This window comes from Cervus elaphus, unplaced genomic scaffold (assembly GCF_910594005.1).
Source record: "Cervus elaphus unplaced genomic scaffold, mCerEla1.1, whole genome shotgun sequence".
NCBI classification, from domain to species: domain Eukaryota; kingdom Metazoa; phylum Chordata; class Mammalia; order Artiodactyla; family Cervidae; genus Cervus; species Cervus elaphus.
In genome coordinates this window covers 1,524,230-1,545,823 of record NW_025316691.1, presented here as the reverse complement: position 1 = coordinate 1,545,823, position 21,594 = coordinate 1,524,230, and positions in this window count along the sequence as shown.

Below are 21,594 nucleotides of genomic sequence, written 5' to 3'. Positions count from 1 at the left end.
TCCAGATCCGTCAAATTGAATCCTTCAAGAAACAAATCATTTTTTGAGTCAACTTCTCTTAGAGATCTCTGAAAATTGAATTCTACATTACAAACACTTCCAACATTTCTGCCTGGAAAAATCAGAGTAGATGGAGCTGTGGTAGCCATTAGGAATATTCATAAGTATTCAGCCCATGGAGGACTGCACTTCCCCACTCCCTTGGAAATGAAGTGTGATCACTGACCATCTTTGGCCAGCGAAATATGCATCAAAGTGTCTCTGTCACTTCTGTTCGACGCTTCAAGGGTCAGCGTGTAAGTCACACATTCCCCTCCTCGCTACTGTACTGATGATGCAAAATGTCTGTGCAAATAAAGCCTCCCTCAGACTGGGTCTCTGAGACAGGAAAGGGCAGAGACCCCTGCTGACACACACTGACCAAGTAGCATGAGCTAAAAGTTATCTTTAATTGTTTTAAGCTCAGAGTGTTGGGGGTTGGGGGCTGGGGGTTGAGTATTCCTGAAGGGATACCTAGCCTGTATTACATTGGAATTCTATTTAACCATTAACGGACAGAGCAAGGTCATTAACATCATGGCGTTGTTTGAAAGTGGACACTTCACATTAAAATCTAGATTTCTGGCGCCTGTTGGCAAAGACCCTGACACGTTTATACATGGTTGATCCCTTGAGCACATCAACAAGCAGGTATATATTCTCCAGCTCATGACAGCCCTCGTGACTCACTATGACCATACCTGAGCAGTCTTCCTCCCTGAGGGGGGGGGGTGTAGATATTTGACTTTCATCCACTATCCTAAACGGTCTAAGCATCATCCACGTACTGTGCTGACTGTGGTCCACTGGAATTGCATCTCATTTCCAGTTAGAAACTTCAGTGATACCTGTAGCAACACGAAAAAGTACAAACATCCTCAATACAGCACAACAGTTAAGAAAATAGATTTTGGAATTCAGCTTCCTAGGTTCAAATACCGGCTCTACCATTTTCTATCTGTATCATCAGGGCAAATCACTTAGCCTCTTCAAATTCCAGTTTCCTTACAAACAGAGCGAGGATAATGACGATCCCAGCTTCAGAGTGTCTGATGAGCTAACACAGTCAAGGGCTTAGACAGTGCCTGACCCCGAATATGCATCCAGTATGTGTTGGATGATATTCTTTTTACTAGAAACAGAGTGATTTCTTCATGTATCCAGCCATCAAGGAATTCAATCAACCTGAAAGATACAGTGGAATTGTTCTGCAGATCTGATTCCAACCAGGACCTGTTTCTGGTAAAAATCAGGGCCCCAGAGCAGAAGCAAATGTCCTTGAGTTTTGTTGTCTCAGGCTAGATGCTGCGCTCAGACTCCTGGTAGGCTGTTCCTAGGAGCACGGGGAACACAGGCATGGAAGGGAGCCAACTGGAGACACACTTGCAAAAACTGTTTGTAGCCCCTGCCAAGTGAACATCAGGACTCAGTTCACTGATCCCAAGGCAATCAGAGAGGGCCACACAGCGTACTTTCTCCCATTCTGACAACTGTGGATGGCCACAGCCACACTGTCCAGGAAAGGGAATTGATGTGAACATTACCCTGCTGAAGGAAAGAGACTGACTTCAACTGAGAAGCTTGTGAGTCACTTCTGAAGAAGTGCATACAATATGCCTTCACCCTGCCCGTAACACATATTTCCATAACACACAGCGATGCACTCGATCGATGTGCATCCTCCAGTAAAGCCCAGCCCTGATGTCTTATAGGAGCCTCTCTGGCCATTGTCATAAGCGAGTCTAATTTTGTGTGAGGCCATGAAAACTCAGTGTTTTTCTTACGCTTGTGCTTATTGCGGGAGGTCTGAGAAGGCACTTCTGAAGGTTTATTCCTACCAGTCGTTGTCATTTTTATCGAGTCTTTATTTATTTTTTTATTTATTCATTTGTTAGTTCTACCAGTTTCTTGCTACCAACCCATCTCCCCCCACCCTCGTGCACACACGATCAGTCATGTAATCCCATGGACTTCGGCCCGCCAGACTCCTCTGTCCATGGATTTTTCCAGGCAAGAATACTGGAGTGGGTTGCCATTTCCTTCTCCATGTATCGAGTCTTTAAAGGTTCCATCACTGAGGTGTGGCTTCGACACGTGTACGAGGCTGAGTAGCAACATGCCCTTTCTCCCTAAGTGCAGTAGAAGTCATCCCCACTTCCCAACATGTCTGTCTTCCGGCCTCTGGAGCATGGATTGCTTGAGCTCACCACAGCGTCAGGATATTCTAGAAACCCTTCTGACTGCAGTCTCTTCAGGAGGTTGCAAGTGCTTCACACCTCAGGAATTTACAAAGCACTTTCTACAACCTCAGCTGGGAGAGGAGTCAACACTCGTGACAGTCACAGGCTTCCATGGCCTGGACTTGATTATGGGCTGTGCTTTCATAATCATCGTGTTTCCTATACCAACTAAGATGTCACTGAGAACTTTTTTCTCTATCATCATTGTATCTTTGATGTTCATTAGACATATTATGGGTTTTCCTATATAGCTTCCCTTACGGATGAGGGTCATAGGTTAGCAGTACTTACTAAAACTGACTTCCACGTAGCTGTGGTAGAACAGGAAAAAGAATGACCAACTGCTGTATTCTGAACATTATGTATGAAAATATTATTCGTTTTACTGTTTGCAGTCATCCAAGTCTAACGTTCTGAAATACGCATTCAGAAAAATCAAACAACCGCCTAGGTACTAGGCAGTCTCCCATCCAAGTACTAACCAGGCCCGACCCTGCTCAGTTTCCCAGATCAGAGGAGATAGGGCACGTTCAGGGTGGTACGGCCTTAGACCGAGGCGGCTGCCAGGCGCCCCAAGAGCCCCGCGTTGCGCCTCCCTTTCGTTCTGACCTGCCGGTCGGGCCTGGGGCCGCAGCTCTTGACCGGGCGCGCGCTGCACTTGAGCCTCACGACTGGACTCCGGCCGGCCAGGGCGGGCAGCTCGGGGGCCAGCAGAGGGCGCCCCGGCCCCGCACACCGCCAGCCCCGGCCAGCACCCGTCTGCCCCGCCCGGGCCTGGCGTGCCTGCGGGACCCGGGGTAGGGGGAGAAGGGATGGGTTGCGCGGCGAGGACATCTCGGTGCCCTGCCTCCCTGGGCCTCTTCAGGCTCGCGCCGCGCCGCACCGAACCCCCAACCCCCGCCCCCCACCATCCCGTTCGCTGCTCAGGGTCACGTGGCTCCGGACGTGTGTGGCTCCGGCCCGGGGCCGCGGTCCCCGGAGCCTCCTGCGGGCTTCGGAGCAGCCCAGCCGGGGCCCCAGGCGCCCATCCTGCCCGGTGCCCAAACCCACCGGAGCGCGTCAGCCCCGCCCTTTCGCCCTACCGAGGCCCGCCTTGCCCCCACGCCGCGGGCCCAGCACAGGACCTTCCTGAGAGAGCAGACGAGCGACAGGCAGGCACCCGGACAGACACTCGCACGCACCCACGCCAAGTGAGACAGAGGCAGAAAGAGACGAGGGTTCAGAGAGAGACTCGAAGACAGCGTGTGGGCAAGGGGGGCCTCGGGCAGGATGCCGGGCAGGTGCAGAGGCCACCCGGCCCTGAGCAGCGAACGGGATGGGGGCGGGGGGAGGCCGCCCAGCAGGGGCGGGCCTGGAGAGGCCCAGGGCGGGAGCGCACCCGAGACCTCCGCGCCCCGCCCCCCTCCCCCCAACACCCCCCCCCCCCCCGCAGGCACGCCGGGGCGCGCCGACAATAGCTTCTCCAGAGTTTGGCCACCTGAGTTTCTAACCTTGTGCGCAACTGAGTGATGACAGTGCATTGAACAGCTAGGTCATTTCCAAATAAATTAAGCTTAGTGTTTCACAGGACACCAGGACATGAATGGACAGACCAGCACGGATGCATGGACACCAACCTTGGGAACTAGACAACCGGTGGGAAATTGCTGTCTGACTCAGGGAACTCAAACTGCGGCTCTCTGATCGCCTAGAGAGGTGGGAATGGGCCAGACGTGGGAGGGAGATTCAAGAGCGAGGGGCCACACGTACCCCTACGGTACATTCAGATTGACATATGACCAATCAAACCAATATTGTAGAGCAAGAATCATTCCCCTGTAAATAAATAACTGTTAGAAAGAGAGAAAGAAACCCAAACAGATGGAATGAAATGAACAGAAACACATACTTTGCAATTCACACCGCAATTCAATTACAAACAAAAACAAAAACAAAGAAAAAACACTATAACCATTTTCGAAAAACAACAGACCTCTCCATGACCTTTGGTCGGGTGATGAGTTCTAACACACAACAAAAAAAGCCAGCTTTTCCAAATCGTGAATATAAGTTATTTCACACATCGACTTTTCCATTTAAGTGTCTAACAAAGAAGCTTAAAATCATTGACTCACTACATAAGCATGGAATTATTTTAAACGTAAATTATGTTCTAGAGGATTCAGGAAGCACTTGGCACATGTGTAAGTGTATCAGACCTAAAACTGTAACTTAGTGGAAGAGTCAGGATAGTCTAAAAATGAATCCCTAACTAAAAGGAATCCGTGCAAGTCCCTGAGCACTTTGCATTTCATGAGAATGACAATCGCTCTTTATCTGGTCATCCAGGAAGGCTGTGGGTTTAGGAGCGAGGATGGGCTTGTTTTAAAGGGTGTTGAGAGCCTTGCAGGATCTTGGGCAATCAAATAGCTTCCTGAGCACTGACATTTATTTCTTAATTTTTAAATTTACAATTCATCCAAATCTTGCAGTCCAAAACAAACAAACAAACAAACAAAAATGTGAAAACATCACAGAAAAATAATATCTGAAAATATCTGATTGCCTTGTGATTCGTAGGGGATAAGCCTAAACTGCCCTTGAAATTGAGGGACTAGTGAATATTGGCCCTCAGATCTCATCATAATCAACGATGAGCAACTTTTGAAGAATTGCCAGAAGTATTTTCAAGTTCGCTGACTTCTCCTGAAGTCAAGATTGCTAGCTGTGATGATCTAAAAATCACTAATTGATAAACATCAATACAATTAGTTAACATCCACATAGCCAATGTCTATAGAGCCAGGCATAACAGAGTCTAAATTAATCAGATGGGATTCCTATTTTGCAGTGCAGTTGATGAGACAAGTTACACAAGATAGGAGATAATATAAATGAAAAGTGAAGCTATATGAGCAGTGCTTTGGGGAATAAATACTGATGTATAAATCGTCACTTCTGCGAAGGATTATTTCATAGATCCAGCCTATGATTTCTTCATCTGTTCATAGACGTCAGTGTTTAAGTAAGGGTCTTTACTCCAGATGGAGCAAAGTGTGAATTTTCCAGATCCGTCAAATTGAATCCTTCAAGAAACAAATCATTTTTTGAGTCAACTTCTCTTAGAGATCTCTGAAAATTGAATTCTACATTACAAACACTTCCAACATTTCTGCCTGGAAAAATCAGAGTAGATGGAGCTGTGGTAGCCATTAGGAATATTCATAAGTATTCAGCCCATGGAGGACTGCACTTCCCCACTCCCTTGGAAATGAAGTGTGATCACTGACCATCTTTGGCCAGCGAAATATGCATCAAAGTGTCTCTGTCACTTCTGTTCGACGCTTCAAGGGTCAGCGTGTAAGTCACACATTCCCCTCCTCGCTACTGTACTGATGATGCAAAATGTCTGTGCAAATAAAGCCTCCCTCAGACTGGGTCTCTGAGACAGGAAAGGGCAGAGACCCCTGCTGACCCACACTGACCAAGTAGCATGAGCTAAAAGTTATCTTTAATTGTTTTAAGCTCAGAGTGTTGGGGGTTGGGGGCTGGGGGTTGAGTATTCCTGAAGGGATACCTAGCCTGTATTACATTGGAATTCTATTTAACCATTAACGGACAGAGCAAGGTCATTAACATCATGGCGTTGTTTGAAAGTGGACACTTCACATTAAAATCTAGATTTCTGGCGCCTGTTGGCAAAGACCCTGACACGTTTATACATGGTTGATCCCTTGAGCACATCAACAAGCAGGTATATATTCTCCAGCTCATGACAGCCCTCGTGACTCACTATGACCATACCTGAGCAGTCTTCCTCCCTGAGGGTGGGGGGTGTAGATATTTGACTTTCATCCACTATCCTAAACGGTCTAAGCATCATCCACGTACTGTGCTGACTGTGGTCCACTGGAATTGCATCTCATTTCCAGTTAGAAACTTCAGTGATACCTGTAGCAACACGAAAAAGTACAAACATCCTCAATACAGCACAACAGTTAAGAAAATAGATTTTGGAATTCAGCTTCCTAGGTTCAAATACCGGCTCTACCATTTTCTATCTGTATCATCAGGGCAAATCACTTAGCCTCTTCAAATTCCAGTTTCCTTACAAACAGAGCGAGGATAATGACGATCCCAGCTTCAGAGTGTCTGATGAGCTAACACAGTCAAGGGCTTAGACAGTGCCTGACCCCGAATATGCATCCAGTATGTGTTGGATGATATTCTTTTTACTAGAAACAGAGTGATTTCTTCATGTATCCAGCCATCAAGGAATTCAATCAACCTGAAAGATACAGTGGAATTGTTCTGCAGATCTGATTCCAACCAGGACCTGTTTCTGGTAAAAATCAGGGCCCCAGAGCAGAAGCAAATGTCCTTGAGTTTTGTTGTCTCAGGCTAGATGCTGCGCTCAGACTCCTGGTAGGCTGTTCCTAGGAGCACGGGGAACATAGGCATGGAAGGGAGCCAACTGGAGACACACTTGCAAAAACTGTTTGTAGCCCCTGCCAAGTGAACATCAGGACTCAGTTCACTGATCCCAAGGCAATCAGAGAGGGCCACACAGCGTACTTTCTCCCATTCTGACAACTGTGGATGGCCACAGCCACACTGTCCAGGAAAGGGAATTGATGTGAACATTACCCTGCTGAAGGAAAGAGACTGACTTCAACTGAGAAGCTTGTGAGTCACTTCTGAAGAAGTGCATACAATATGCCTTCACCCTGCCCGTAACACATATTTCCATAACACACAGCGATGCACTCGATCGATGTGCATCCTCCAGTAAAGCCCAGCCCTGATGTCTTATAGGAGCCTCTCTGGCCATTGTCATAAGCGAGTCTAATTTTGTGTGAGGCCATGAAAACTCAGTGTTTTTCTTACGCTTGTGCTTATTGCGGGAGGTCTGAGAAGGCACTTCTGAAGGTTTATTCCTACCAGTCGTTGTCATTTTTATCGAGTCTTTATTTATTTTTTTATTTATTTATTTGTTAGTTCTACCAGTTTCTTGCTACCAACCCATCTCCCCCCACCCTCGTGCACACACGATCAGTCATGTAATCCCATGGACTTCGGCCCGCCAGACTCCTCTGTCCATGGATTTTTCCAGGCAAGAATACTGGAGTGGGTTGCCATTTCCTTCTCCATGTATCGAGTCTTTAAAGGTTCCATCACTGAGGTGTGGCTTCGACACGTGTACGAGGCTGAGTAGCAACATGCCCTTTCTCCCTAAGTGCAGTAGAAGTCATCCCCACTTCCCAACATGTCTGTCTTCCGGCCTCTGGAGCATGGATTGCTTGAGCTCACCACAGCGTCAGGATATTCTAGAAACCCTTCTGACTGCAGTCTCTTCAGGAGGTTGCAAGTGCTTCACACCTCAGGAATTTACAAAGCACTTTCTACAACCTCAGCTGGGAGAGGAGTCAACACTCGTGACAGTCACAGGCTTCCATGGCCTGGACTTGATTATGGGCTGTGCTTTCATAATCATCGTGTTTCCTATACCAACTAAGATGTCACTGAGAACTTTTTTCTCTATCATCATTGTATCTTTGATGTTCATTAGACATATTATGGGTTTTCCTATATAGCTTCCCTTACGGATGAGGGTCATAGGTTAGCAGTACTTACTAAAACTGACTTCCAGGTAGCTGTGGTAGAACAGGAAAAAGAATGACCAACTGCTGTATTCTGAACATTATGTATGAAAATATTATTCGTTTTACTGTTTGCAGTCATCCAAGTCTAACGTTCTGAAATACGCATTCAGAAAAATCAAACAACCGCCTAGGTACTAGGCAGTCTCCCATCCAAGTACTAACCAGGCCCGACCCTGCTCAGTTTCCCAGATCAGAGGAGATAGGGCACGTTCAGGGTGGTACGGCCTTAGACCGAGGCGGCTGCCAGGCGCCCCAAGAGCCCCGCGTTGCGCCTCCCTTTCGTTCTGACCTGCCGGTCGGGCCTGGGGCCGCAGCTCTTGACCGGGCGCGCGCTGCACTTGAGCCTCACGACTGGACTCCGGCCGGCCAGGGCGGGCAGCTCGGGGGCCAGCAGAGGGCGCCCCGGCCCCGCACACCGCCAGCCCCGGCCAGCACCCGTCTGCCCCGCCCGGGCCTGGCCGCCTGCGGGACCCGGGGTAGGGGGAGAAGGGATGGGTTGCGCGGCGAGGACATCTCGGTGCCCTGCCTCCCTGGGCCTCTTCAGGCTCGCGCCGCGCCGCACCGAACCCCCAACCCCCGCCCCCCACCATCCCGTTCGCTGCTCAGGGTCACGTGGCTCCGGACGTGTGTGGCTCCGGCCCGGGGCCGCGGTCCCCCGGAGCCTCCTGCGGGCTTCGGAGCAGCCCAGCCGGGGCCCCAGGCGCCCATCCTGCCCGGTGCCCAAACCCACCGGAGCGCGTCAGCCCCGCCCTTTCGCCCTACCGAGGCCCGCCTTGCCCCCACGCCGCGGGCCCAGCACAGGACCTTCCTGAGAGAGCAGACGAGCGACAGGCAGGCACCCGGACAGACACTCGCACGCACCCACGCCAAGTGAGACAGAGGCAGAAAGAGACGAGGGTTCAGAGAGAGACTCGAAGACAGCGTGTGGGCAAGGGGGGGCCTCGGGCAGGATGCCGGGCAGGTGCAGAGGCCACCCGGCCCTGAGCAGCGAACGGGATGGGGGCGGGGGGAGGCCGCCCAGCAGGGGCGGGCCTGGAGAGGCCCAGGGCGGGAGCGCACCCGAGACCTCCGCGCCCCCCCCCCCTCCCCCCAACACCCCCCTCCCCCCCCCCCCCGCAGGCACGCCGGGGCGCGCCGACAATAGCTTCTCCAGAGTTTGGCCACCTGAGTTTCTAACCTTGTGCGCAACTGAGTGATGACAGTGCATTGAACAGCTAGCTCATTTCCAAATAAATTAAGCTTAGTGTTTCACAGGACACCAGGACATGAATGGACAGACCAGCACGGATGCATGGACACCAACCTTGGGAACTAGACAACCGGTGCGAAATTGCTGTCTGACTCAGGGAACTCAAACTGCGGCTCTCTGATCGCCTAGAGAGGTGGGAATGGGCCAGACGTGGGAGGGAGATTCAAGAGCGAGGGGCCACACGTACCCCTACGGTACATTCAGATTGACATATGACCAATCAAACCAATATTGTAGAGCAAGAATCATTCCCCTGTAAATAAATAACTGTTAGAAAGAGAGAAAGAAACCCAAACAGATGGAATGAAATGAACAGAAACACATACTTTGCAATTCACACCGCAATTCAATTACAAACAAAAACAAAAACAAAGAAAAAACACTATAACCATTTTCGAAAAACAACAGACCTCTCCATGACCTTTGGTCGGGTGATGAGTTCTAACACACAACAAAAAAAGCCAGCTTTTCCAAATCGTGAATATAAGTTATTTCACACATCGACTTTTCCATTTAAGTGTCTAACAAAGAAGCTTAAAATCATTGACTCACTACATAAGCATGGAATTATTTTAAACGTAAATTATGTTCTAGAGGATTCAGGAAGCACTTGGCACATGTGTAAGTGTATCAGACCTAAAACTGTAACTTAGTGGAAGAGTCAGGATAGTCTAAAAATGAATCCCTAACTAAAAGGAATCCGTGCAAGTCCCTGAGCACTTTGCATTTCATGAGAATGACAATCGCTCTTTATCTGGTCATCCAGGAAGGCTGTGGGTTTAGGAGCGAGGATGGGCTTGTTTTAAAGGGTGTTGAGAGCCTTGCAGGATCTTGGGCAATCAAATAGCTTCCTGAGCACTGACATTTATTTCTTAATTTTTAAATTTACAATTCATCCAAATCTTGCAGTCCAAAACAAACAAACAAACAAACAAAAATGTGAAAACATCACAGAAAAATAATATCTGAAAATATCTGATTGCCTTGTGATTCGTAGGGGATAAGCCTAAACTGCCCTTGAAATTGAGGGACTAGTGAATATTGGCCCTCAGATCTCATCATAATCAACGATGAGCAACTTTTGAAGAATTGCCAGAAGTATTTTCAAGTTCGCTGACTTCTCCTGAAGTCAAGATTGCTAGCTGTGATGATCTAAAAATCACTAATTGATAAACATCAATACAATTAGTTAACATCCACATAGCCAATGTCTATAGAGCCAGGCATAACAGAGTCTAAATTAATCAGATGGGATTCCTATTTTGCAGTGCAGTTGATGAGACAAGTTACACAAGATAGGAGATAATATAAATGAAAAGTGAAGCTATATGAGCAGTGCTTTGGGGAATAAATACTGATGTATAAATCGTCACTTCTGCGAAGGATTATTTCATAGATCCAGCCTATGATTTCTTCATCTGTTCATAGACGTCAGTGTTTAAGTAAGGGTCTTTACTCCAGATGGAGCAAAGTGTGAATTTTCCAGATCCGTCAAATTGAATCCTTCAAGAAACAAATCATTTTTTGAGTCAACTTCTCTTAGAGATCTCTGAAAATTGAATTCTACATTACAAACACTTCCAACATTTCTGCCTGGAAAAATCAGAGTAGATGGAGCTGTGGTAGCCATTAGGAATATTCATAAGTATTCAGCCCATGGAGGACTGCACTTCCCCACTCCCTTGGAAATGAAGTGTGATCACTGACCATCTTTGGCCGGCGAAATATGCATCAAAGTGTCTCTGTCACTTCTGTTCGACGCTTCAAGGGTCAGCGTGTAAGTCACACATTCCCCTCCTCGCTACTGTACTGATGATGCAAAATGTCTGTGCAAATAAAGCCTCCCTCAGACTGGGTCTCTGAGACAGGAAAGGGCAGAGACCCCTGCTGACCCACACTGACCAAGTAGCATGAGCTAAAAGTTATCTTTAATTGTTTTAAGCTCAGAGTGTTGGGGGTTGGGGGCTGGGGGTTGAGTATTCCTGAAGGGATACCTAGCCTGTATTACATTGGAATTCTATTTAACCATTAACGGACAGAGCAAGGTCATTAACATCATGGCGTTGTTTGAAAGTGGACACTTCACATTAAAATCTAGATTTCTGGCGCCTGTTGGCAAAGACCCTGACACGTTTATACATGGTTGATCCCTTGAGCACATCAACAAGCAGGTATATATTCTCCAGCTCATGACAGCCCTCGTGACTCACTATGACCATACCTGAGCAGTCTTCCTCCCTGAGGGGGGGGGGGTGTAGATATTTGACTTTCATCCACTATCCTAAACGGTCTAAGCATCATCCACGTACTGTGCTGACTGTGGTCCACTGGAATTGCATCTCATTTCCAGTTAGAAACTTCAGTGATACCTGTAGCAACACGAAAAAGTACAAACATCCTCAATACAGCACAACAGTTAAGAAAATAGATTTTGGAATTCAGCTTCCTAGGTTCAAATACCGGCTCTACCATTTTCTATCTGTATCATCAGGGCAAATCACTTAGCCTCTTCAAATTCCAGTTTCCTTACAAACAGAGCGAGGATAATGACGATCCCAGCTTCAGAGTGTCTGATGAGCTAACACAGTCAAGGGCTTAGACAGTGCCTGACCCCGAATATGCATCCAGTATGTGTTGGATGATATTCTTTTTACTAGAAACAGAGGGATTTCTTCATGTATCCAGCCATCAAGGAATTCAATCAACCTGAAAGATACAGTGGAATTGTTCTGCAGATCTGATTCCAACCAGCACCTGTTTCTGGTAAAAATCAGGGCCCCAGAGCAGAAGCAAATGTCCTTGAGTTTTGTTGTCTCAGGCTAGATGCTGCGCTCAGACTCCTGGTAGGCTGTTCCTAGGAGCACGGGGAACACAGGCATGGAAGGGAGCCAACTGGAGACACACTTGCAAAAACTGTTTGTAGCCCCTGCCAAGTGAACATCAGGACTCAGTTCACTGATCCCAAGGCAATCAGAGAGGGCCACACAGCGTACTTTCTCCCATTCTGACAACTGTGGATGGCCACAGCCACACTGTCCAGGAAAGGGAATTGATGTGAACATTACCCTGCTGAAGGAAAGAGACTGACTTCAACTGAGAAGCTTGTGAGTCACTTCTGAAGAAGTGCATACAATATGCCTTCACCCTGCCCGTAACACATATTTCCATAACACACAGCGATGCACTCGATCGATGTGCATCCTCCAGTAAAGCCCAGCCCTGATGTCTTATAGGAGCCTCTCTGGCCATTGTCATAAGCGAGTCTAATTTTGTGTGAGGCCATGAAAACTCAGTGTTTTTCTTACGCTTGTGCTTATTGCGGGAGGTCTGAGAAGGCACTTCTGAAGGTTTATTCCTACCAGTCGTTGTCATTTTTATCGAGTCTTTATTTATTTTTTTATTTATTTATTTGTTAGTTCTACCAGTTTCTTGCTACCAACCCATCTCCCCCCACCCTCGTGCACACACGATCAGTCATGTAATCCCATGGACTTCGGCCCGCCAGACTCCTCTGTCCATGGATTTTTCCAGGCAAGAATACTGGAGTGGGTTGCCATTTCCTTCTCCATGTATCGAGTCTTTAAAGGTTCCATCACTGAGGTGTGGCTTCGACACGTGTACGAGGCTGAGTAGCAACATGCCCTTTCTCCCTAAGTGCAGTAGAAGTCATCCCCACTTCCCAACATGTCTGTCTTCCGGCCTCTGGAGCATGGATTGCTTGAGCTCACCACAGCGTCAGGATATTCTAGAAACCCTTCTGACTGCAGTCTCTTCAGGAGGTTGCAAGTGCTTCACACCTCAGGAATTTACAAAGCACTTTCTACAACCTCAGCTGGGAGAGGAGTCAACACTCGTGACAGTCACAGGCTTCCATGGCCTGGACTTGATTATGGGCTGTGCTTTCATAATCATCGTGTTTCCTATACCAACTAAGATGTCACTGAGAACTTTTTTCTCTATCATCATTGTATCTTTGATGTTCATTAGACATATTATGGGTTTTCCTATATAGCTTCCCTTACGGATGAGGGTCATAGGTTAGCAGTACTTACTAAAACTGACTTCCACGTAGCTGTGGTAGAACAGGAAAAAGAATGACCAACTGCTGTATTCTGAACATTATGTATGAAAATATTATTCGTTTTACTGTTTGCAGTCATCCAAGTCTAACGTTCTGAAATACGCATTCAGAAAAATCAAACAACCGCCTAGGTACTAGGCAGTCTCCCATCCAAGTACTAACCAGGCCCGACCCTGCTCAGTTTCCCAGATCAGAGGAGATAGGGCACGTTCAGGGTGGTACGGCCTTAGACCGAGGCGGCTGCCAGGCGCCCCAAGAGCCCCGCGTTGCGCCTCCCTTTCGTTCTGACCTGCCGGTCGGGCCTGGGGCCGCAGCTCTTGACCGGGCGCGCGCTGCACTTGAGCCTCACGACTGGACTCCGGCCGGCCAGGGCGGGCAGCTCGGGGGCCAGCAGAGGGCGCCCCGGCCCCGCACACCGCCAGCCCCGGCCAGCACCCGTCTGCCCCGCCCGGGCCTGGCGTGCCTGCGGGACCCGGGGTAGGGGGAGAAGGGATGGGTTGCGCGGCGAGGACATCTCGGTGCCCTGCCTCCCTGGGCCTCTTCAGGCTCGCGCCGCGCCGCACCGAACCCCCAACCCCCGCCCCCCACCATCCCGTTCGCTGCTCAGGGTCACGTGGCTCCGGACGTGTGTGGCTCCGGCCCGGGGCCGCGGTCCCCGGAGCCTCCTGCGGGCTTCGGAGCAGCCCAGCCGGGGCCCCAGGCGCCCATCCTGCCCGGTGCCCAAACCCACCGGAGCGCGTCAGCCCCGCCCTTTCGCCCTACCGAGGCCCGCCTTGCCCCCACGCCGCGGGCCCAGCACAGGACCTTCCTGAGAGAGCAGACGAGCGACAGGCAGGCACCCGGACAGACACTCGCACGCACCCACGCCAAGTGAGACAGAGGCAGAAAGAGACGAGGGTTCAGAGAGAGACTCGAAGACAGCGTGTGGGCAAGGGGGGCCTCGGGCAGGATGCCGGGCAGGTGCAGAGGCCACCCGGCCCTGAGCAGCGAACGGGATGGGGGCGGGGGGAGGCCGCCCAGCAGGGGCGGGCCTGGAGAGGCCCAGGGCGGGAGCGCACCTGAGACCTCCGCGCCCCGCCCCCCTCCCCCCAACACCCCCCTCCCCCCCCGCAGGCACGCCGGGGCGCGCCGACAATAGCTTCTCCAGAGTTTGGCCACCTGAGTTTCTAACCTTGTGCGCAACTGAGTGATGACAGTGCATTGAACAGCTAGGTCATTTCCAAATAAATTAAGCTTAGTGTTTCACAGGACACCAGGACATGAATGGACAGACCAGCACGGATGCATGGACACCAACCTTGGGAACTAGACAACCGGTGCGAAATTGCTGTCTGACTCAGGGAACTCAAACTGCGGCTCTCTGATCGCCTAGAGAGGTGGGAATGGGCCAGACGTGGGAGGGAGATTCAAGAGCGAGGGGCCACACGTACCCCTACGGTACATTCAGATTGACATATGACCAATCAAACCAATATTGTAGAGCAAGAATCATTCCCCTGTAAATAAATAACTGTTAGAAAGAGAGAAAGAAACCCAAACAGATGGAATGAAATGAACAGAAACACATACTTTGCAATTCACACCGCAATTCAATTACAAACAAAAACAAAAACAAAGAAAAAACACTATAACCATTTTCGAAAAACAACAGACCTCTCCATGACCTTTGGTCGGGTGATGAGTTCTAACACACAACAAAAAAAGCCAGCTTTTCCAAATCGTGAATATAAGTTATTTCACACATCGACTTTTCCATTTAAGTGTCTAACAAAGAAGCTTAAAATCATTGACTCACTACATAAGCATGGAATTATTTTAAACGTAAATTATGTTCTAGAGGATTCAGGAAGCACTTGGCACATGTGTAAGTGTATCAGACCTAAAACTGTAACTTAGTGGAAGAGTCAGGATAGTCTAAAAATGAATCCCTAACTAAAAGGAATCCGTGCAAGTCCCTGAGCACTTTGCATTTCATGAGAATGACAATCGCTCTTTATCTGGTCATCCAGGAAGGCTGTGGGTTTAGGAGCGAGGATGGGCTTGTTTTAAAGGGTGTTGAGAGCCTTGCAGGATCTTGGGCAATCAAATAGCTTCCTGAGCACTGACATTTATTTCTTAATTTTTAAATTTACAATTCATCCAAATCTTGCAGTCCAAAACAAACAAACAAACAAACAAAAATGTGAAAACATCACAGAAAAATAATATCTGAAAATATCTGATTGCCTTGTGATTCGTAGGGGATAAGCCTAAACTGCCCTTGAAATTGAGGGACTAGTGAATATTGGCCCTCAGATCTCATCATAATCAACGATGAGCAACTTTTGAAGAATTGCCAGAAGTATTTTCAAGTTCGCTGACTTCTCCTGAAGTCAAGATTGCTAGCTGTGATGATCTAAAAATCACTAATTGATAAACATCAATACAATTAGTTAACATCCACATAGCCAATGTCTATAGAGCCAGGCATAACAGAGTCTAAATTAATCAGATGGGATTCCTATTTTGCAGTGCAGTTGATGAGACAAGTTACACAAGATAGGAGATAATATAAATGAAAAGTGAAGCTATATGAGCAGTGCTTTGGGGAATAAATACTGATGTATAAATCGTCACTTCTGCGAAGGATTATTTCATAGATCCAGCCTATGATTTCTTCATCTGTTCATAGACGTCAGTGTTTAAGTAAGGGTCTTTACTCCAGATGGAGCAAAGTGTGAATTTTCCAGATCCGTCAAATTGAATCCTTCAAGAAACAAATCATTTTTTGAGTCAACTTCTCTTAGAGATCTCTGAAAATTGAATTCTACATTACAAACACTTCCAACATTTCTGCCTGGAAAAATCAGAGTAGATGGAGCTGTGGTAGCCATTAGGAATATTCATAAGTATTCAGCCCATGGAGGACTGCACTTCCCCACTCCCTTGGAAATGAAGTGTGATCACTGACCATCTTTGGCCGGCGAAATATGCATCAAAGTGTCTCTGTCACTTCTGTTCGACGCTTCAAGGGTCAGCGTGTAAGTCACACATTCCCCTCCTCGCTACTGTACTGATGATGCAAAATGTCTGTGCAAATAAAGCCTCCCTCAGACTGGGTCTCTGAGACAGGAAAGGGCAGAGACCCCTGCTGACCCACACTGACCAAGTAGCATGAGCTAAAAGTTATCTTTAATTGTTTTAAGCTCAGAGTGTTGGGGGTTGGGGGCTGGGGGTTGAGTATTCCTGAAGGGATACCTAGCCTGTATTACATTGGAATTCTATTTAACCATTAACGGACAGAGCAAGGTCATTAACATCATGGCGTTGTTTGAAAGTGGACACTTCACATTAAAATCTAGATTTCTGGCGCCTGTTGGCAAAGACCCTGACACGTTTATACATGGTTGATCCCTTGAGCACATCAACAAGCAGGTATATATTCTCCAGCTCATGACAGCCCTCGTGACTCACTATGACCATACCTGAGCAGTCTTCCTCCCTGAGGGGGGGGGGGGTGTAGATATTTGACTTTCATCCACTATCCTAAACGGTCTAAGCATCATCCACGTACTGTGCTGACTGTGGTCCACTGGAATTGCATCTCATTTCCAGTTAGAAACTTCAGTGATACCTGTAGCAACACGAAAAAGTACAAACATCCTCAATACAGCACAACAGTTAAGAAAATAGATTTTGGAATTCAGCTTCCTAGGTTCAAATACCGGCTCTACCATTTTCTATCTGTATCATCAGGGCAAATCACTTAGCCTCTTCAAATTCCAGTTTCCTTACAAACAGAGCGAGGATAATGACGATCCCAGCTTCAGAGTGTCTGATGAGCTAACACAGTCAAGGGCTTAGACAGTGCCTGACCCCGAATATGCATCCAGTATGTGTTGGATGATATTCTTTTTACTAGAAACAGAGGGATTTCTTCATGTATCCAGCCATCAAGGAATTCAATCAACCTGAAAGATACAGTGGAATTGTTCTGCAGATCTGATTCCAACCAGCACCTGTTTCTGGTAAAAATCAGGGCCCCAGAGCAGAAGCAAATGTCCTTGAGTTTTGTTGTCTCAGGCTAGATGCTGCGCTCAGACTCCTGGTAGGCTGTTCCTAGGAGCACGGGGAACACAGGCATGGAAGGGAGCCAACTGGAGACACACTTGCAAAAACTGTTTGTAGCCCCTGCCAAGTGAACATCAGGACTCAGTTCACTGATCCCAAGGCAATCAGAGAGGGCCACACAGCGTACTTTCTCCCATTCTGACAACTGTGGATGGCCACAGCCACACTGTCCAGGAAAGGGAATTGATGTGAACATTACCCTGCTGAAGGAAAGAGACTGACTTCAACTGAGAAGCTTGTGAGTCACTTCTGAAGAAGTGCATACAATATGCCTTCACCCTGCCCGTAACACATATTTCCATAACACACAGCGATGCACTCGATCGATGTGCATCCTCCAGTAAAGCCCAGCCCTGATGTCTTATAGGAGCCTCTCTGGCCATTGTCATAAGCGAGTCTAATTTTGTGTGAGGCCATGAAAACTCAGTGTTTTTCTTACGCTTGTGCTTATTGCGGGAGGTCTGAGAAGGCACTTCTGAAGGTTTATTCCTACCAGTCGTTGTCATTTTTATCGAGTCTTTATTTATTTTTTTATTTATTTATTTGTTAGTTCTACCAGTTTCTTGCTACCAACCCATCTCCCCCCACCCTCGTGCACACACGATCAGTCATGTAATCCCATGGACTTCGGCCCGCCAGACTCCTCTGTCCATGGATTTTTCCAGGCAAGAATACTGGAGTGGGTTGCCATTTCCTTCTCCATGTATCGAGTCTTTAAAGGTTCCATCACTGAGGTGTGGCTTCGACACGTGTACGAGGCTGAGTAGCAACATGCCCTTTCTCCCTAAGTGCAGTAGAAGTCATCCCCACTTCCCAACATGTCTGTCTTCCGGCCTCTGGAGCATGGATTGCTTGAGCTCACCACAGCGTCAGGATATTCTAGAAACCCTTCTGACTGCAGTCTCTTCAGGAGGTTGCAAGTGCTTCACACCTCAGGAATTTACAAAGCACTTTCTACAACCTCAGCTGGGAGAGGAGTCAACACTCGTGACAGTCACAGGCTTCCATGGCCTGGACTTGATTATGGGCTGTGCTTTCATAATCATCGTGTTTCCTATACCACCTAAGATGTCACTGAGAACTTTTTTCTCTATCATCATTGTATCTTTGATGTTCATTAGACATATTATGGGTTTTCCTATATAGCTTCCCTTACGGATGAGGGTCATAGGTTAGCAGTACTTACTAAAACTGACTTCCACGTAGCTGTGGTAGAACAGGAAAAAGAATGACCAACTGCTGTATTCTGAACATTATGTATGAAAATATTATTCGTTTTACTGTTTGCAGTCATCCAAGTCTAACGTTCTGAAATACGCATTCAGAAAAATCAAACAACCGCCTAGGTACTAGGCAGTCTCCCATCCAAGTACTAACCAGGCCCGACCCTGCTCAGTTTCCCAGATCAGAGGAGATAGGGCACGTTCAGGGTGGTACGGCCTTAGACCGAGGCGGCTGCCAGGCGCCCCAAGAGCCCCGCGTTGCGCCTCCCTTTCGTTCTGACCTGCCGGTCGGGCCTGGGGCCGCAGCTCTTGACCGGGCGCGCGCTGCACTTGAGCCTCACGACTGGACTCCGGCCGGCCAGGGCGGGCAGCTCGGGGGCCAGCAGAGGGCGCCCCGGCCCCGCACACCGCCAGCCCCGGCCAGCACCCGTCTGCCCCGCCCGGGCCTGGCGTGCCTGCGGGACCCGGGGTAGGGGGAGAAGGGATGGGTTGCGCGGCGAGGACATCTGGGTGCCCTGCCTCCCTGGGCCTCTTCAGGCTCGCGCCGCACCGAACCCCCAACCCCCGCCCCCCACCATCCCGTTCGCTGCTCAGGGTCACGTGGCTCCGGACGTGTGTGGCTTCGGCCCGGGGCCGCGGTCCCCGGAGCCTCCTGCGGGCTTCGGAGCAGCCCAGCCGGGGCCCCAGGCGCCCATCCTGCCCGGTGCCCAAACCCACCGGAGCGCGTCAGCCCCGCCCTTTCGCCCTACCGAGGCCCGCCTTGCCCCCACGCCGCGGGCCCAGCACAGGACCTTCCTGAGAGAGCAGACGAGCGACAGGCAGGCACCCGGACAGACACTCGCACGCACCCACGCCAAGTGAGACAGAGGCAGAAAGAGACGAGGGTTCAGAGAGAGACTCGAAGACAGCGTGTGGGCAAGGGGGGCCTCGGGCAGGATGCCGGGCAGGTGCAGAGGCCACCCGGCCCTCAGCAGCGAACGGGATGGGGGCGGGGGGGAGGCCGCCCAGCAGGGGTGGGCGAGGAGAGGCCCAGGGCGGGAGCGCACCTGAGACCTCCGCGCCCCGCCCCCCTCCCCCCAACACCCCCCTCCCCCCCCGCAGGCACGCCGGGGCGCGCCGACAATAGCTTCTCCAGAGTTTGGCCACCTGAGTTTCTAACCTTGTGCGCAACTGAGTGATGACAGTGCATTGAACAGCTAGGTCATTTCCAAATAAATTAAGCTTAGTGTTTCACAGGACACCAGGACATGAATGGACAGACCAGCACGGATGCATGGACACCAACCTTGGGAACTAGACAACCGGTGCGAAATTGCTGTCTGACTCAGGGAACTCAAACTGCGGCTCTCTGATCGCCTAGAGAGGTGGGAATGGGCCAGACGTGGGAGGGAGATTCAAGAGCGAGGGGCCACACGTACCCCTACGGTACATTCAGATTGACATATGACCAATCAAACCAATATTGTAGAGCAAGAATCATTCCCCTGTAAATAAATAACTGTTAGAAAGAGAGAAAGAAACCCAAACAGATGGAATGAAATGAACAGAAACACATACTTTGCAATTCACACCGCAATTCAATTACAAACAAAAACAAAAACAAAGAAAAAACACTATAACCATTTTCGAAAAACAACAGACCTCTCCATGACCTTTGGTCGGGTGATGAGTTCTAACACACAACAAAAAAAGCCAGCTTTTCCAAATCGTGAATATAAGTTATTTCACACATCGACTTTTCCATTTAAGTGTCTAACAAAGAAGCTTAAAATCATTGACTCACTACATAAGCATGGAATTATTTTAAACGTAAATTATGTTCTAGAGGATTCAGGAAGCACTTGGCACATGTGTAAGTGTATCAGACCTAAAACTGTAACTTAGTGGAAGAGTCAGGATAGTCTAAAAATGAATCCCTAACTAAAAGGAATCCGTGCAAGTCCCTGAGCACTTTGCATTTCATGAGAATGACAATCGCTCTTTATCTGGTCATCCAGGAAGGCTGTGGGTTTAGGAGCGAGGATGGGCTTGTTTTAAAGGGTGTTGAGAGCCTTGCAGGATCTTGGGCAATCAAATAGCTTCCTGAGCACTGACATTTATTTCTTAATTTTTAAATTTACAATTCATCCAAATCTTGCAGTCCAAAACAAACAAACAAACAAACAAAAATGTGAAAACATCACAGAAAAATAATATCTGAAAATATCTGATTGCCTTGTGATTCGTAGGGGATAAGCCTAAACTGCCCTTGAAATTGAGGGACTAGTGAATATTGGCCCTCAGATCTCATCATAATCAACGATGAGCAACTTTTGAAGAATTGCCAGAAGTATTTTCAAGTTCGCTGACTTCTCCTGAAGTCAAGATTGCTAGCTGTGATGATCTAAAAATCACTAATTGATAAACATCAATACAATTAGTTAACATCCACATAGCCAATGTCTATAGAGCCAGGCATAACAGAGTCTAAATTAATCAGATGGGATTCCTATTTTGCAGTGCAGTTGATGAGACAAGTTACACAAGATAGGAGATAATATAAATGAAAAGTGAAGCTATATGAGCAGTGCTTTGGGGAATAAATACTGATGTATAAATCGTCACTTCTGCGAAGGATTATTTCATAGATCCAGCCTATGATTTCTTCATCTGTTCATAGACGTCAGTGTTTAAGTAAGGGTCTTTACTCCAGATGGAGCAAAGTGTGAATTTTCCAGATCCGTCAAATTGAATCCTTCAAGAAACAAATCATTTTTTGAGTCAACTTCTCTTAGAGATCTCTGAAAATTGAATTCTACATTACAAACACTTCCAACATTTCTGCCTGGAAAAATCAGAGTAGATGGAGCTGTGGTAGCCATTAGGAATATTCATAAGTATTCAGCCCATGGAGGACTGCACTTCCCCACTCCCTTGGAAATGAAGTGTGATCACTGACCATCTTTGGCCGGCGAAATATGCATCAAAGTGTCTCTGTCACTTCTGTTCGACGCTTCAAGGGTCAGCGTGT